General features: G+C 44.4%; 11 non-coding genes across 11 annotated transcripts; all 11 read right to left on the reverse strand.

The window, feature by feature from the left end:
* Positions 1 to 1,964: 1,964 nt before the first annotated feature.
* LOC144733897 (U1 spliceosomal RNA) lies at positions 1,965 to 2,128 on the reverse strand. Its single transcript, XR_013588454.1, has one exon. It is a non-coding gene; the product is annotated as a U1 spliceosomal RNA (small nuclear RNA).
* A 1,309-nt stretch (positions 2,129 to 3,437) lies between these two features.
* LOC144733852 (U1 spliceosomal RNA) lies at positions 3,438 to 3,602 on the reverse strand. Its single transcript, XR_013588437.1, has one exon. It is a non-coding gene; the product is annotated as a U1 spliceosomal RNA (small nuclear RNA).
* Positions 3,603 to 4,947: 1,345 nt separating this feature from the next.
* LOC144733857 (U1 spliceosomal RNA) lies at positions 4,948 to 5,112 on the reverse strand. The gene has a single exon (XR_013588444.1). It is a non-coding gene; the product is annotated as a U1 spliceosomal RNA (small nuclear RNA).
* A 1,310-nt stretch (positions 5,113 to 6,422) lies between these two features.
* Positions 6,423 to 6,587, reverse strand: LOC144733864 (U1 spliceosomal RNA). Its single transcript, XR_013588445.1, has one exon. It is a non-coding gene; the product is annotated as a U1 spliceosomal RNA (small nuclear RNA).
* A 1,342-nt stretch (positions 6,588 to 7,929) lies between these two features.
* Positions 7,930 to 8,094, reverse strand: LOC144733869 (U1 spliceosomal RNA). Its single transcript, XR_013588446.1, has one exon. It is a non-coding gene; the product is annotated as a U1 spliceosomal RNA (small nuclear RNA).
* A 1,310-nt stretch (positions 8,095 to 9,404) lies between these two features.
* Positions 9,405 to 9,569, reverse strand: LOC144733877 (U1 spliceosomal RNA). The gene has a single exon (XR_013588449.1). It is a non-coding gene; the product is annotated as a U1 spliceosomal RNA (small nuclear RNA).
* Positions 9,570 to 10,879: 1,310 nt separating this feature from the next.
* LOC144733750 (U1 spliceosomal RNA) lies at positions 10,880 to 11,043 on the reverse strand. Its single transcript, XR_013588390.1, has one exon. It is a non-coding gene; the product is annotated as a U1 spliceosomal RNA (small nuclear RNA).
* A 1,309-nt stretch (positions 11,044 to 12,352) lies between these two features.
* Positions 12,353 to 12,517, reverse strand: LOC144733846 (U1 spliceosomal RNA). The gene has a single exon (XR_013588436.1). It is a non-coding gene; the product is annotated as a U1 spliceosomal RNA (small nuclear RNA).
* Positions 12,518 to 13,827: 1,310 nt separating this feature from the next.
* LOC144733905 (U1 spliceosomal RNA) lies at positions 13,828 to 13,991 on the reverse strand. The gene has a single exon (XR_013588455.1). It is a non-coding gene; the product is annotated as a U1 spliceosomal RNA (small nuclear RNA).
* A 1,206-nt stretch (positions 13,992 to 15,197) lies between these two features.
* Positions 15,198 to 15,361, reverse strand: LOC144733916 (U1 spliceosomal RNA). Its single transcript, XR_013588457.1, has one exon. It is a non-coding gene; the product is annotated as a U1 spliceosomal RNA (small nuclear RNA).
* Positions 15,362 to 16,565: 1,204 nt separating this feature from the next.
* On the reverse strand, positions 16,566 to 16,729 carry LOC144733727 (U1 spliceosomal RNA). The gene has a single exon (XR_013588387.1). It is a non-coding gene; the product is annotated as a U1 spliceosomal RNA (small nuclear RNA).
* Positions 16,730 to 17,069: the final 340 nt, after the last annotated feature.

Below are 17,069 nucleotides of genomic sequence, written 5' to 3' on the forward strand. Positions count from 1 at the left end.
CCACCTTACAACGGTTAAAGAATTTTCCGTCGGTGGGGACTGGAGCGCGTTCGCCTGCCGCTTCTTGGCGGCGGTACGCACAGCAAGATAGACCGATGCGGAGGCTTTGGAGGTGTTGCCGACTCTCCTGGACGACGAATCTGTCCGATTCTTCCGTTCCATAGCGACCGATAAGAAGGCAACTTTATGTGGTGTTTTTCAAGAAATGGCCGATGCTTATGAGCCACCAGATGATGCGCATCGGCGATTCGCTCAACGACAACGAGCACCAGAGGAGTCGCCCGTGGCGTTCAGGGGTGCGGTGCTGGAGCTGGCCATGGCAGCTTATCCTGAGACGCCACAGGACCTGCTTGAGCCTCTCATATTAGGGAAAATGTTGGAGCTGTCTCGGGATCTAGGGATCCCCATGCCTGTGTGTGGGCATGAGAAGCTAACTTCCCGGATGGCTGCTAAGTGTCTCGATGCGCAATTCAACCTCCGTCGCTGGAAACAAGTGACGGCGTGGACGGGGGGGCCCGTCAAAGAAGGGGAGGCGTTGGGGTGGAACCCTGCGCAGGCCGTCTATGTTCCGGATGACCGGGGCCCTCAACAACTGACGGCCGCCTCCGCTCCATGGACGGGACGCGGCGGGCCGAGACCGCGCGCGGTGCTACCAGAACGGGGCCGTCAGGAGGCGAGGCCTGCGCTTATGCGCAACGAGGCCGAATGTTTCCGCTGCGGGCGTAGGGGCCACTACGCCAGAGACTGCTGGGCCCGCTTCCCGGCTCCGCCGCAGCAGGAGGCCTCGGCACCGGTCAAGTTGGCTAAAGATCCTCCGAAACAGACAGGCCGGCCGTGACATTGCGGGGGACGAGGGGCCCTGCTCGGAGGACGCCTGCCAGGTCTGCGGGACCTTCGAGCCCTGCAGCTCTTCCGACCCAGCTGCGGGCACGGTCACAGGACAAGCCCAAGACTAACTCTTTAGGGACACGGGACGTCGGTGGACTTCCGGCTACGACAGGGGGATTACCCCCTGTCATTCCTCGACTTTCATCGCGTTCCCGTTCTGCGAGTGGGCCGCCGACCGTCCGGGACGGGCCGGCGACCCGCACACGTTCCAAATCGCTTACGTTTCGTTGATTGTTGCTGTCTTGTTATTTTTTTCTTACAGTTGTATTTATTGCATGCTTTTGTACGTTCGTTGATGTTAATTGCGTTGTTGTTGTTCTTGTTGTTACATTATATGCTTAGTGTCCTTTAGGGGGGGAAGCTCGGTTCGCCGCATTACGATTTGCTATTAGTCAGCCGAGGTCGGCTGGGATTTTTCTACGGGGGAGGGTGGTGTAATGCGGGCGTAAGCGACCTTCCGGAGGTGACGTCACGGGGGGTGGAGTCATGTGACGTGGGGGGAAGGTTCGGGGCTTTAAGCGGGTAAACCGGAAGGGGAAGGCAGTCGGGGTGTGAGCGGAAAAGAGTGAGGCCACGCGGGCAAGTGTGGAGAGGGGGGGCGCCGACGGCCATCGGGAGCCAACCCCGAAGATAAGAGGAAGCTGCGGAGTGGTGTGCAGCTGGGGAGGAGACAGCCAGGAGGGCTGCGTGTTAGAGGCAGCGGTGTGGCTGCCAGGAGGAGCTGCGGAGAGAGAGAGAGAGGGGGCTGCTTGTTAGAGGCAGCGGTGTGGCTGCCAGGAGGAGCTGCGGAGAGAGAGAGAGAGAGCAAGAAGCTGTGAGAGCTGCGGAGGGAGAAGAGCAGCAGAGAGTACAGCCAAGGGGGGCTGTGTGAGAGAAACAGCAGCGGAGCTGCTGTTGTGGATCGGGCCGACATTGGAGTCAGCACCGTGGAGAAGCTACGGAGTAAAGACAGCCGTGTGGGTGTACAGCACGAACCGAATAATAAAGGACACTGAGACAGACATCGTGGTCCAGTCGTTTATTACACATGTTATAAAACTTTAATGCGACTAAAATATATATGTTTTCATTATTATCGGGGGATAGCGCGAACGCAGTCCCCCAGTACCACAAATTACACAGTCGAGTTTTCCGCATTTGGGGAAATCGCAGGGGTCAACCCAACCGCAGTGCAATGGATGAGCCTCGCCCTGGGAGGACCACCTAAATGATCATGGTGCCGCCCCTATCAGGTAAGTATGAGTTGGGTTGCTCCCACTATCCCGATACGAACCAGAACCCTGTACCTTTACTCTATGGGCCCTTCAAAAGCTTTTACATATTCTATGGTTCTTTCGGTAAAGAACCATAGAATGAGCATTTTTGCAGTCACGAAAATTTTACGCCCAGCTTTTACGTGGCGGAAATAAAAAATAAAAGTGAAATAAATGAATGTTACAAATGAAAACTATATGATTAAAGAGCTAATTTTTAAAGGGAATTAACCCTTTTTTTATTATTAAACACTTAACTGACGGTCAGGTTTTTGAGCAATGCCCCTAAAAAAAACTTATTCTGGGTAATGTTATCTCATGACACAAGTGGCGTTACTAAATTAGAGGTTTTCACCTCTGGTTCCGTAAGTTTTGTCGGGCGATGAGAATCCTGGCCACATCTAGAATCATAATCTGATATTTGAACCAGTCCCTGGCCAAAGTGGCGAAGTATGATCAAACAGTCTCCTTGACTCATGCGAAAATAAATTATCATGTTCTTTCATTTAATCATTATTGATGTTAACTCCACAACTGATGAGTGTATTGCCACATGTGCATTTTGTAAAAAATAAATATGTTTGCGAAAGCAGGCCAAACATTTCCAACTAGCGCTTTGCCCGTCCAAGGACGGGTGTATTTGAGTAAATCTGAATCTTGCAAGTGAAAAGCAGACCGCGAAGTGATATTCATTGCATGAATTTTTGTGCAATTTGTAAGGCCGCGGTGACACAGACTTATTTCATTTAACACGTATAACGCCTTAGTCATCATGACGTCCTTTTACTTCTATGTCTCAATAGCGTTACGGAGATCGCGTGACGTGAGGGTTCTGCCTTTGGAGTGAGGGTTGTAAGTTGACGCTGAGGAGGGGGGAGGAGGCACCTTGTGCCCCCATGTGGAGTGACGTCACCCGCTAATTATTATTAATAGTGGAGTGTCCATTTGGAGGAAGTCACCTCTTCATGATTATTCTTCTTGATTATTAATGAGGGGGGCTGTTCGATGTGGAGTGACGTCACCCGCTTATGGTTATTAATGACGGGGCACCATGTGGAGGACGTCACCTGTTCATGATCATTAATGAGGGGGGCCGGCCGACGTGGAGTGACGTCACACGAGGGACACACAGACATTCATGGCTCATAGTAGTAACTAGTTTAACGATGTCAACAGTTTATTCTGGCTCACTGCAGTCAAAAAAATAATGACTTTCGCCATTATCGCTCCTGCGCGCAATTTTTTGCATGTTATAAAAGTTTAATGCGACTAACATATATATTTTTTCATTATTATCGGGGGATAGCGCGAACGCAGTCCCCCCAGTACCACAAATTACACAGTCGAGTTTCCCGCATTTGGGGAAATCGCAGGGGTCAACCCACCCGCAGTGCAATGGATGAGCCTCGCCCTGGGAGGACCACCTAACTGATCATGGTGCCGCCCCTGTCAGGTAAGTATGAGTTGGGTTGCTCCCACTATCCCGATACGAACCAGAACCCTGTACCTTTACTCTATAGGCCCTTCAAAAGCTTTTACATATTCTATGGTTCTTTCGGTAAAGAACCATAGAATGTGCATTTTTGCAGTCACGAAAATGTTAAGCCCAGCTTTTACGTGGCTGAAATAAAAAATAAAAGTGAAATAAATGAATGCTAAAAATGAAAACTATATGATTAAAACGCTAATTTGTAAAGGAAATTAACATTTTTTTTTTTATTATTAAACACTTAACTGACGGTAAGGTTTTTGGGCAAAGCCCCTAAAAAACGTATTCTGGGTAATGTTAGCTCACGACACAAGTGAAGTTACTAGATTAGAGGTTTTCACCTCTGGTTCTGTAAGTTTTGTCGGGCGATGAGAATCCTGGCCACATCTAGCATCATAATCTGATATTTGAACCAGTCCCTGGCCAAAGTGGCGAAGTATGATCAAACAGTCTCCTTGACCCATGCGAAAATAAATTCTCATGTTCTTTCATTTAATCATTATTGATGTTAACTCCACAACTGATGAGTGTATTGCCACATGTGCATTTTGTAAAAAATAAATATGTTTGCGAAAGCAGGCCAAACATTTCCAACTAGCGCTTTGCCCGTCCAAGGACGGGTGTATTTGAGTAAATCTGAATCTTGCAAGTGAAAAGCAGACCGCGACGTGATATTCATTGCATGAATTTGTGTGCAATTTGTAAGGCCGCGGTGACACAGACTTATTTCATTTAACACGTATAACGCCTTAGTCATCATGACGTCCTTTTACTTCTATGTCTCAATAGCGTTACGGAGATCGCGTGACGTGAGGGTTCTGCCTTTGGAGTGAGGGTTGTAAGTTGACGCTGAGGAGGGGGGAGGAGGCACCTCGCGCCCCCATGTGGAGTGACGTCAACCGCTAATTATTATTAATGGTGGAGTGTCCATTTGGATGAAGTCACCTCTTCATGATTATTCTTCATGATTATTAATGAGGGGGGTTGTTCGATGTGGAGTGACGTCACCCGCTTATGGTTATTAATGACGGGGCACCATGTGGAGGACGTCACCTGTTCATGATCATTAATGAGGGGGGCCGGCCGACGTGGAGTGACGTCACACGAGGGACACACAGACATTCATGGCTCATTATAGTAGTAACTAGTTTAACGATGTCAACAGTTTATTCTGGCTCACTGCAGTCAAAAAAATAATGACTTTCGCCATTATCGCTCCTGCGCGCAATTTTTTGCATGTTATAAAAGTTTAATGCGACTAATATATATTTGCAACTAATATATATTTGCAACTAATATATATTTTTTCATTATTATCGGGGGATAGCGCGAACGCAGTCCCCCCAGTACCACAAATTACACAGTCGAGTTTCCCGCATTTGGGGAAATCGCAGGGGTCAACCCACCCGCAGTGCAATGGATGAGCCTCGCCCTGGGAGGACCACCTAACTGATCATGGTGCCGCCCCTGTCAGGTAAGTATGAGTTGGGTTGCTCCCACTATCCCGATACGAACCAGAACCCTGTACCTTTACTCTATAGGCCCTTCAAAAGCTTTTACATATTCTATGGTTCTTTCGGTAAAGAACCATAGAATGTGCATTTTTGCAGTCACGAAAATGTTAAGCCCAGCTTTTACGTGGCTGAAATAAAAAATAAAAGTGAAATAAATGAATGCTAAAAATGAAAACTATATGATTAAAACGCTAATTTGTAAAGGAAATTAACATTTTTATTATTATTAAACACTTAACTGACGGTCAGGTTTTTGGGCAAAGCCCCTAAAAAACGTATTCTGGGTAATGTTAGCTCACGACACAAGTGAAGTTACTAGATTAGAGGTTTTCACCTCTGGTTCTGTAAGTTTTGTCGGGCGATGAGAATCCTGGCCACATCTAGCATCATAATCTGATATTTGAACCAGTCCCTGGCCAAAGTGGCGAAGTATGATCAAACAGTCTCCTTGACCCATGCGAAAATAAATTCTCATGTTCTTTCATTTAATCATTATTGATGTTAACTCCACATCTGATGAGTGTATTGCCACATGTGCATTTTGTAAAAAATAAATATGTTTGCGAAAGCAGGCCAAACATTTCCAACTAGCGCTTTGCCCGTCCAAGGACGGGTGTATTTGAGTAAATCTGAATCTTGCAAGTGAAAAGCAGACCGCGACGTGATATTCATTGCATGAATTTGTGTGCAATTTGTAAGGCCGCGGTGACACAGACTTATTTCATTTAACACGTATAACGCCTTAGTCATCATGACGTCCTTTTACTTCTATGTCTCAATAGCGTTACGGAGATCGCGTGACGTGAGGGTTCTGCCTTTGGAGTGAGGGTTGTAAGTTGACGCTGAGGAGGGGGGAGGAGGCACCTCGCGCCCCCATGTGGAGTGACGTCAACCGCTAATTATTATTAATGGTGGAGTGTCCATTTGGATGAAGTCACCTCTTCATGATTATTCTTCATGATTATTAATGAGGGGGGTTGTTCGATGTGGAGTGACGTCACCCGTTTATGGTTATTAATGACGGGGCACCATGTGGAGGACGTCACCTGTTCATGATCATTAATGAGGGGGGCCGGCCGACGTGGAGTGACGTCACACGAGGGACACACAGACATTCATGGCTCATTATAGTAGTAACTAGTTTAACGATGTCAACAGTTTATTCTGGCTCACTGCAGTCAAAAAAATAATGACTTTCGCCATTATCGCTCCTGCGCGCAATTTTTTGCATGTTATAAAAGTTTAATGCGACTAACATATATATTTTTTCATTATTATCGGGGGATAGCGCGAACGCAGTCCCCCCAGTACCACAAATTACACAGTCGAGTTTCCCGCATTTGGGGAAATCGCAGGGGTCAACCCACCCGCAGTGCAATGGATGAGCCTCGCCCTGGGAGGACCACCTAACTGATCATGGTGCCGCCCCTGTCAGGTAAGTATGAGTTGGGTTGCTCCCACTATCCCGATACGAACCAGAACCCTGTACCTTTACTCTATAGGCCCTTCAAAAGCTTTTACATATTCTATGGTTCTTTCGGTAAAGAACCATAGAATGTGCATTTTTGCAGTCACGAAAATGTTAAGCCCAGCTTTTACGTGGCTGAAATAAAAAATAAAAGTGAAATAAATGAATGCTAAAAATGAAAACTATATGATTAAAACGCTAATTTGTAAAGGAAATTAACATTTTTTTTATTATTAAACACTTAACTGACGGTCAGGTTTTTGGGCAAAGCCCCTAAAAAACGTATTCTGGGTAATGTTAGCTCACGACACAAGTGAAGTTACTAGATTAGAGGTTTTCACCTCTGGTTCTGTAAGTTTTGTCGGGCGATGAGAATCCTGGCCACATCTAGCATCATAATCTGATATTTGAACCAGTCCCTGGCCAAAGTGGTGAAGTATGATCAAACAGTCTCCTTGACCCATGCGAAAATAAATTCTCATGTTCTTTCATTTAATCATTATTGATGTTAACTCCACAACTGATGAGTGTATTGCCACATGTGCATTTTGTAAAAAATAAATATGTTTGCGAAAGCAGGCCAAACATTTCCAACTAGCGCTTTGCCCGTCCAAGGACGGGTGTATTTGAGTAAATCTGAATCTTGCAAGTGAAAAGCAGACCGCGACGTGATATTCATTGCATGAATTTGTGTGCAATTTGTAAGGCCGCGGTGACACAGACTTATTTCATTTAACACGTATAACGCCTTAGTCATCATGACGTCCTTTTACTTCTATGTCTCAATAGCGTTACGGAGATCGCGTGACGTGAGGGTTCTGCCTTTGGAGTGAGGGTTGTAAGTTGACGCTGAGGAGGGGGGAGGAGGCACCTCGCGCCCCCATGTGGAGTGACGTCAACCGCTAATTATTATGAATGGTGGAGTGTCCATTTGGATGAAGTCACCTCTTCATGATTATTCTTCATGATTATTAATGAGGGGGGTTGTTCGATGTGGAGTGACGTCACCCGCTTATGGTTATTAATGACGGGGCACCATGTGGAGGACGTCACCTGTTCATGATCATTAATGAGGGGGGCTGGCCGACGTGGAGTGACGTCACACGAGGGACACACAGACATTCATGGCTCATTATAGTAGTAACTAGTTTAACGATGTCAACAGTTTATTCTGGCTCACTGCAGTCAAAAAAATAATGACTTTCGCCATTATCGCTCCTGCGCGCAATTTTTTGCATGTTATAAAAGTTTAATGCGACTAATATATATTTGCAACTAATATATATTTGCAACTAATATATATTTTTTCATTATTATCGGGGGATAGCGCGAACGCAGTCCCCCCAGTACCACAAATTACACAGTCGAGTTTCCCGCATTTGGGGAAATCGCAGGGGTCAACCCACCCGCAGTGCAATGGATGAGCCTCGCCCTGGGAGGACCACCTAACTGATCATGGTGCCGCCCCTGTCAGGTAAGTATGAGTTGGGTTGCTCCCACTATCCCGATACGAACCAGAACCCTGTACCTTTACTCTATAGGCCCTTCAAAAGCTTTTACATATTCTATGGTTCTTTCGGTAAAGAACCATAGAATGTGCATTTTTGCAGTCACGAAAATGTTAAGCCCAGCTTTTACGTGGCTGAAATAAAAAATAAAAGTGAAATAAATGAATGCTAAAAATGAAAACTATATGATTAAAACGCTAATTTGTAAAGGAAATTAACATTTTTTTTATTATTAAACACTTAACTGACGGTCAGGTTTTTGGGCAAAGCCCCTAAAAAACGTATTCTGGGTAATGTTAGCTCACGACACAAGTGAAGTTACTAGATTAGAGGTTTTCACCTCTGGTTCTGTAAGTTTTGTCGGGCGATGAGAATCCTGGCCACATCTAGCATCATAATCTGATATTTGAACCAGTCCCTGGCCAAAGTGGCGAAGTATGATCAAACAGTCTCCTTGACCCATGCGAAAATAAATTCTCATGTTCTTTCATTTAATCATTATTGATGTTAACTCCACAACTGATGAGTGTATTGCCACATGTGCATTTTGTAAAAAATAAATATGTTTGCGAAAGCAGGCCAAACATTTCCAACTAGCGCTTTGCCCGTCCAAGGACGGGTGTATTTGAGTAAATCTGAATCTTGCAAGTGAAAAGCAGACCGCGACGTGATATTCATTGCATGAATTTGTGTGCAATTTGTAAGGCCGCGGTGACACAGACTTATTTCATTTAACACGTATAACGCCTTAGTCATCATGACGTCCTTTTACTTCTATGTCTCAATAGCGTTACGGAGATCGCGTGACGTGAGGGTTCTGCCTTTGGAGTGAGGGTTGTAAGTTGACGCTGAGGAGGGGGGAGGAGGCACCTCGCGCCCCCATGTGGAGTGACGTCAACCGCTAATTATTATTAATGGTGGAGTGTCCATTTGGATGAAGTCACCTCTTCATGATTATTCTTCATGATTATTAATGAGGGGGGTTGTTCGATGTGGAGTGACGTCACCCGTTTATGGTTATTAATGACGGGGCACCATGTGGAGGACGTCACCTGTTCATGATCATTAATGAGGGGGGCCGGCCGACGTGGAGTGACGTCACACGAGGGACACACAGACATTCATGGCTCATTATAGTAGTAACTAGTTTAACGATGTCAACAGTTTATTCTGGCTCACTGCAGTCAAAAAAATAATGACTTTCGCCATTATCGCTCCTGCGCGCAATTTTTTGCATGTTATAAAAGTTTAATGCGACTAACATATATATTTTTTCATTATTATCGGGGGATAGCGCGAACGCAGTCCCCCCAGTACCACAAATTACACAGTCGAGTTTCCCGCATTTGGGGAAATCGCAGGGGTCAACCCACCCGCAGTGCAATGGATGAGCCTCGCCCTGGGAGGACCACCTAACTGATCATGGTGCCGCCCCTGTCAGGTAAGTATGAGTTGGGTTGCTCCCACTATCCCGATACGAACCAGAACCCTGTACCTTTACTCTATAGGCCCTTCAAAAGCTTTTACATATTCTATGGTTCTTTCGGTAAAGAACCATAGAATGTGCATTTTTGCAGTCACGAAAATGTTAAGCCCAGCTTTTACGTGGCTGAAATAAAAAATAAAAGTGAAATAAATGAATGCTAAAAATGAAAACTATATGATTAAAACGCTAATTTGTAAAGGAAATTAACATTTTTTTTATTATTAAACACTTAACTGACGGTCAGGTTTTTGGGCAAAGCCCCTAAAAAACGTATTCTGGGTAATGTTAGCTCACGACACAAGTGAAGTTACTAGATTAGAGGTTTTCACCTCTGGTTCTGTAAGTTTTGTCGGGCGATGAGAATCCTGGCCACATCTAGCATCATAATCTGATATTTGAACCAGTCCCTGGCCAAAGTGGCGAAGTATGATCAAACAGTCTCCTTGACCCATGCGAAAATAAATTCTCATGTTCTTTCATTTAATCATTATTGATGTTAACTCCACAACTGATGAGTGTATTGCCACATGTGCATTTTGTAAAAAATAAATATGTTTGCGAAAGCAGGCCAAACATTTCCAACTAGCGCTTTGCCCGTCCAAGGACGGGTGTATTTGAGTAAATCTGAATCTTGCAAGTGAAAAGCAGACCGCGACGTGATATTCATTGCATGAATTTGTGTGCAATTTGTAAGGCCGCGGTGACACAGACTTATTTCATTTAACACGTATAACGCCTTAGTCATCATGACGTCCTTTTACTTCTATGTCTCAATAGCGTTACGGAGATCGCGTGACGTGAGGGTTCTGCCTTTGGAGTGAGGGTTGTAAGTTGACGCTGAGGAGGGGGGAGGAGGCACCTCGCGCCCCCATGTGGAGTGACGTCAACCGCTAATTATTATGAATGGTGGAGTGTCCATTTGGATGAAGTCACCTCTTCATGATTATTCTTCATGATTATTAATGAGGGGGGTTGTTCGATGTGGAGTGACGTCACCCGCTTATGGTTATTAATGACGGGGCACCATGTGGAGGACGTCACCTGTTCATGATCATTAATGAGGGGGGCTGGCCGACGTGGAGTGACGTCACACGAGGGACACACAGACATTCATGGCTCATTATAGTAGTAACTAGTTTAACGATGTCAACAGTTTGTTCTGGCTCACTGCAGTCAAAAAAATGATGACTTTCGCCATTATCGCTCCTGTGCGCAATTTTTTGCATGTTATAAAAGTTTAATGCGACTAAAATATATATTTTTTCATTATTATCGGGGGATAGCGCGAACGCAGTCCCCCAATACCACAAATTACACAGTCGAGTTCCCCGCATTTGGTGAAATCGCAGGGGTCAACCCACCCGCAGTGCAATGGATGAGCCTCGCCCTGGGAGGACCACCTAACTTATCATGGTGCCGCCCCTGTCAGGTAAGTATGAGTTGGGTTGCTCCCACTATCCCGATACGAACCAAAACCCTGTACCTTTACTCTATGGGCCCTTCAAAAGCTTTTACATATTCTATGGTTCTTTCGGTAAAGAACCATAGAATGTGCATTTTTGCAGTCACGAAAATGTTAAGCCCAGCTTTTACGTGGCTGTAATAAAAAATAAAAGTGAAATAAATGAATGCTAAAAATGAAAACTATATGATTAAAACGCTAATTTGTAAAGGAAATGAACAATTTTTTTAATATTAAACACTTAACTGACGGACAGGTTTTTGGGCAAAGCCCCTAAAAAACGTATTCTTGGTAATGTTAGCTCACGACACAAGTGAAGTTACTAGATTAGAGGTTTTCACCTTTGGTTCTGTAAGTTTTGTCGGGCGATGAGAATCCTGGCCACATCTAGCATCATAATCTGATATTTGAACCAGTCCCTGGCCAAAGTGGCGAAGTATGATCAAACAGTCTCCTTGACCCATGCGAAAAAAATTCTCATGTTCTTTCATTTAATCATTATTGATGTTAACTCCACAACTGATGAGTGTATTGCCACATGTGCATTTTGTAAAAAATAAATATGTTTGCGAAAGCAGGCCAAACATTTCCAACTAGCGCTTTGCCCGTCCAAGGACGGGTGTATTTGAGTAAATCTGAATCTTGCAAGTGAAAAGCAGACCGCGACGTGATATTCATTGCATGAATTTGTGTGCAATTTGTAAGGCCGCGGTGACACAGACTTATTTCATTTAACACGTATAACGCCTTAGTCATCATGACGTCCTTTTACTTCTATGTCTCAATAGCGTTACGGAGATCGCGTGACGTGAGGGTTCTGCCTTTGGAGTGAGGGTTGTAAGTTGACGCTGAGGAGGGGGGAGGAGGCACCTCGCGCCCCCATGTGGAGTGACGTCACCCACCAAATATTATTAATGGTGGAGTGTCCATTTGGATGAAGTCACCTCTTCATGATTATTCTTCATGATTATTAATGAGGGGGGTTGTTCGATGTGGAGTGACGTCACCCGCTTATGGTTATTAATGACGGGGCACCATGTGGAGGACGTCACCTGTTCATGATCATTAATGAGGGGGGCTGGCCGACGTGGAGTGACGTCACACGAGGGACACACAGACATTCATGGCTCATTATAGTAGTAACTAGTTTAACGATGTCAACAGTTTATTCTGGCTCACTGCAGTCAAAAAAATAATGACTTTCGCCATTATCGCTCCTGCGCGCAATTTTTTGCATGTTATAAAAGTTTAATGCGACTAACATATATATTTTTTCATTATTATCGGGGGATAGCGCGAACGCAGTCCCCCCAGTACCACAAATTACACAGTCGAGTTTCCCGCATTTGGGGAAATCGCAGGGGTCAACCCACCCGCAGTGCAATGGATGAGCCTCACCCTGGGAGGACCACCTAACTGATCATGGTGCCGCCCCTGTCAGGTAAGTATGAGTTGGGTTGCTCCCACTATCCCGATACGAACCAGAACCCTGTACCTTTACTCTATGGGCCCTTCAAAAGCTTTTACATATTCTATGGTTCTTTCAGTAAAGAACCATAGAATGTGCATTTTTGCAGTCACGAAAATGTTAAGCCCAGCTTTTACGTGGCTGTAATAAAAAATAAAAGTGAAATAAATGAATGTTAAAAATGAAAACTATATGATTAAAACGCTAATTTGTAAAGGAAATTAACAATTTTTTTTATTATTAAACACTTAACTGACGGTCAGGTTTTTGGGCAAAGCCCCTAAAAAACGTATTCTGGGTAATGTTAGCTCACGACACAAGTGAAGTTACTAGATTAGAGGTTTTCACCTTTGGTTCTGTAAGTTTTGTCGGGCGATGAGAATCCTGGCCACATCTAGCATCATAATCTGATATTTGAACCAGTCCCTGGCCAAAGTGGCGAAGTATGATCAAACAGTCTCCTTGACCCATGCGAAAAAAATTCTCATGTTCTTTCATTTAATCATTATTGATGTTAACTTCACAACTGATGAGTGTATTGCCACATGTGCATTTTGTAAAAAATAAATATGTTTGCGAAAGCAGGCCAAACATTTCCAACTAGCGTTTTGCCCGTCCAAGGACGGGTGTATTTGAGTAAATCTGAATCTTGCAAGTGAAAAGCAGACCGCGACGTGATATTCATTGCATGAATTTGTGTGCAATTTGTAAGGCCGCGGTGACACAGACTTATTTCATTTAACACGTATAACGCCTTAGTCATCATGACATCCTTTTACTTCTATGTCTCAATAGCGTTACGGAGATCGCGTGACGTGAGGGTTCTGCCTTTGGAGTGAGGGTTGTAAGTTGACGCTGAGGAGGGGGGAGGAGGCACCTCGCGCCCCCATGTGGAGTGACGTCACCCACCAAATATTATTAATGGTGGAGTGTCCATTTGGATGAAGTCACCTCTTCATGATTATTCTTCATGATTATTAATGAGGGGGGTTGTTCGATGTGGAGTGACGTCACCCGCTTATGGTTATTAATGACGGGGCACCATGTGGAGGACGTCACCTGTTCATGATCATTAATGAGGGGGGCTGACCGACGTGGAGTGACGTCACACGAGGGACACACAGACATTCATGGCTCATTATAGTAGTAACTAGTTTAACGATGTCAACAGTTTGTTCTGGCTCACTCCAGTCAAAAAAATAATGACTTTCGCCATTATCGCTCCTGCGCGTAATTTTTTGCATGTTATAAAAGTTTAATGCGACTAACATATATATTGTTTCATTATTATCGGGGGATAGCGCGAACGCAGTCCCCCAGTACCACAAATTACACAGTCGAGTTTCCCGCATTTGGGGAAATCGCAGGGGTCAACCCACCCGCAGTGCAATGGATGAGCCTCGCCCTGGGAGGACCACCTAACTGATCATGGTGCTGCCCCTGTCAGGTAAGTATGGGTTGGGTTGCTCCCACTATCACGATACGAACCAGAACCCTGTACCTTTACTCTATGGGCCCTTCAAAAGCTTTCACATATTCTATGTTCTTTCGGTAAAAAACCATAGAATGTGCATTTTTGCAGTCACGAAAATGTTAACCCCAGCTTTTACGTGGCTGTAATTAAAAATAAAAGTGAAATAAATGAATGTTAAAAATGAAAACTACGTGATTAAAACGCTAATTAGTAAAGGAAATTAACAATTTTTTTTTATTATTAAACACTTAACTGACGGTCAGGTTTTTGGGCAAAGCCCCTAAAAAACGTATTCTGGGTAATGTTAGCTCACGACACAATGGCGTTACTAGATTAGAGGTTTTCACCTCTGGTTCTGTAAGTTTTGTCGGGCGATGAGAATCCTGGCCACATCTAGCATCATAATCTGATATTTGAACCAGTCCCTGGGCAAAGTGGCGAAGTATGATCAAACAGTCTCCTTGACCCATGCGAAAATAAATTATCATGTTCTTTCATTTCATCATTATTGATGTTAACTCCACAACTGATGAGTGTATTTCCACATGTGCATTTTGTAAAAAATAAATATGTTTGCGGGAGCAGGCCAAACATTTCCAACTAGCGCTTTGCCCGTCCAAGGACGGGTGTATTTGAGTAAATCTGAATCTTGCAAGTGAAAAGCAGACCGCGACGTGATATTCATTGCATGAATTTGTGTGCAATTTGTAAGGCCGCGGTGACACAGACTTATTTCATTTAACACGTATAACGCCTTAGTCATCATGACGTCCTTTTACTTCTATGTCTCAATAGCGTTACGGAGATCGCGTGACGTGAGGGTTCTGCCTTTGGAGTGAGGGTTGTAAGTTGACGCTGAGGAGGGGGGAGGAGGCACCTCGCGCCCCCATGTGGAGTGACGTCACCCGCTAATTATTATTAATGGTGGAGTGTCCATTTGGAGGAAGTCACCTGTTCATGATCATTAATGAGGGGGGCTGGCGGACGTGGAGTGACGTCACACGAAGGACACACAGACATTCATGGCTCATTATAGTAGTAACTAGTTTAACGATGGCAACAGTTTGTTCTGGCTCACTGCAGTAAAAAAAATAATGACTTTCACCATTATCGCTCCTGCGCGCAATTTTTGCCATGTTATCAAACTTTAATGCGGCTAAAATATATATATATATTTTCATTATTATCGGGGGATAGCGCGAACGCAGTCCCCCAGTCCCACAAATTACACAGTCGAGTTTCCCGCATTTGGGGAAATCGCAGGGGTCAACCCACCCGCAGTGCAATGGATGAGCCTTGCCCTGGGAGGACCACCTAACTGATCATGGTGCCGCCCCTGTCAGGTAAGTATGAGTTGGGTTGCTCCCACTATCCCGATACGAACCAGAATTCTGTACCTTTACTCTATGGGCCCTTCAAAGGCTTTTACATATTCTATGGTTCTTTCGGTAAAGAACCATAGGTTGTGAATTTTTGCAGTCACGAAAATTTTAAGCCCAGCTTTTACGTGGCTGTAATAAAACATAAAAGTGAAATAAATGAATGTTAAAAATGAAACTATATGATTAAAACGCTAATATGTAAAGGAAATTAACCATTTTTTAATTATTAAACACTTAACTGACGGTCAGGTTTTTGGGCAAAGCCCCTAAAAAACTTATTCTGGGTAATGTTAGCTCACGGGCAAGTGGCGTCTCTAGATTAGAGGTTTTCACCTCTGGTTCTGTAAGTTTTGTCGGGCGATGAGAATCCTGGCCACATCTAGCATCATAATCTGATATTTGAACCAGTCCCTGGGCAAAGTGGCGAAGTATGATCAAACAGTCTCCTTGACCCATGCGAAAATAAATTATCATGTTCTTTCATTTCATCATTATTGATGTTAACTCCACAACTGATGAGTGTATTTCCACATGTGCATTTTGTAAAAAATAAATATGTTTGCGGGAGCAGGCCAAACATTTCCAACTAGCGCTTTGCCCGTCCAAGGACGGGTGTATTTGAGTAAATCTGAATCTTGCAAGTGAAAAGCAGACCGCGACGTGATATTCATTGCATGAATTTGTGTGCAATTTGTAAGGCCGCGGTGACACAGACTTATTTCATTTAACACGTATAACGCCTTAGTCATCATGACGTCCTTTTACTTCTATGTCTCAATAGCGTTACGGAGATCGCGTGACGTGAGGGTTCTGCCTTTGGAGTGAGGGTTGTAAGTTGACGCTGAGGAGGGGGGAGGAGGCACCTCGCGCCCCCATGTGGAGTGACGTCACCCGCTAATTATTATTAATGGTGGAGTGTCCATTTGGAGGAAGTCACCTGTTCATGATCATTAATGAGGGGGGCTGGCGGACGTGGAGTGACGTCACACGAAGGACACACAGACATTCATGGCTCATTATAGTAGTAACTAGTTTAACGATGGCAACAGTTTGTTCTGGCTCACTGCAGTAAAAAAAATAATGACTTTCACCATTATCGCTCCTGCGCGCAATTTTTGCCATGTTATCAAACTTTAATGCGGCTAAAATATATATATATATTTTCATTATTATCGGGGGATAGCGCGAACGCAGTCCCCCAGTCCCACAAATTACACAGTCGAGTTTCCCGCATTTGGGGAAATCGCAGGGGTCAACCCACCCGCAGTGCAATGGATGAGCCTTGCCCTGGGAGGACCACCTAACTGATCATGGTGCCGCCCCTGTCAGGTAAGTATGAGTTGGGTTGCTCCCACTATCCCGATACGAACCAGAATTCTGTACCTTTACTCTATGGGCCCTTCAAAGGCTTTTACATATTCTATGGTTCTTTCGGTAAAGAACCATAGGTTGTGAATTTTTGCAGTCACGAAAATTTTAAGCCCAGCTTTTACGTGGCTGTAATAAAACATAAAAGTGAAATAAATGAATGTTAAAAATGAAACTATATGATTAAAACGCTAATATGTAAAGGAAATTAACCATTTTTTAATTATTAAACACTTAACTGACGGTCAGGTTTTTGGGCAAAGCCCCTAAAAAACTTATTCTGGGTAATGTTAGCTCACGGGCAAGTGG

This window comes from Lampetra planeri, chromosome 2 (genome assembly GCF_965212315.1).
Source record: "Lampetra planeri chromosome 2, kcLamPlan1.2.h2, whole genome shotgun sequence".
NCBI classification, from domain to species: domain Eukaryota; kingdom Metazoa; phylum Chordata; class Hyperoartia; order Petromyzontiformes; family Petromyzontidae; genus Lampetra; species Lampetra planeri.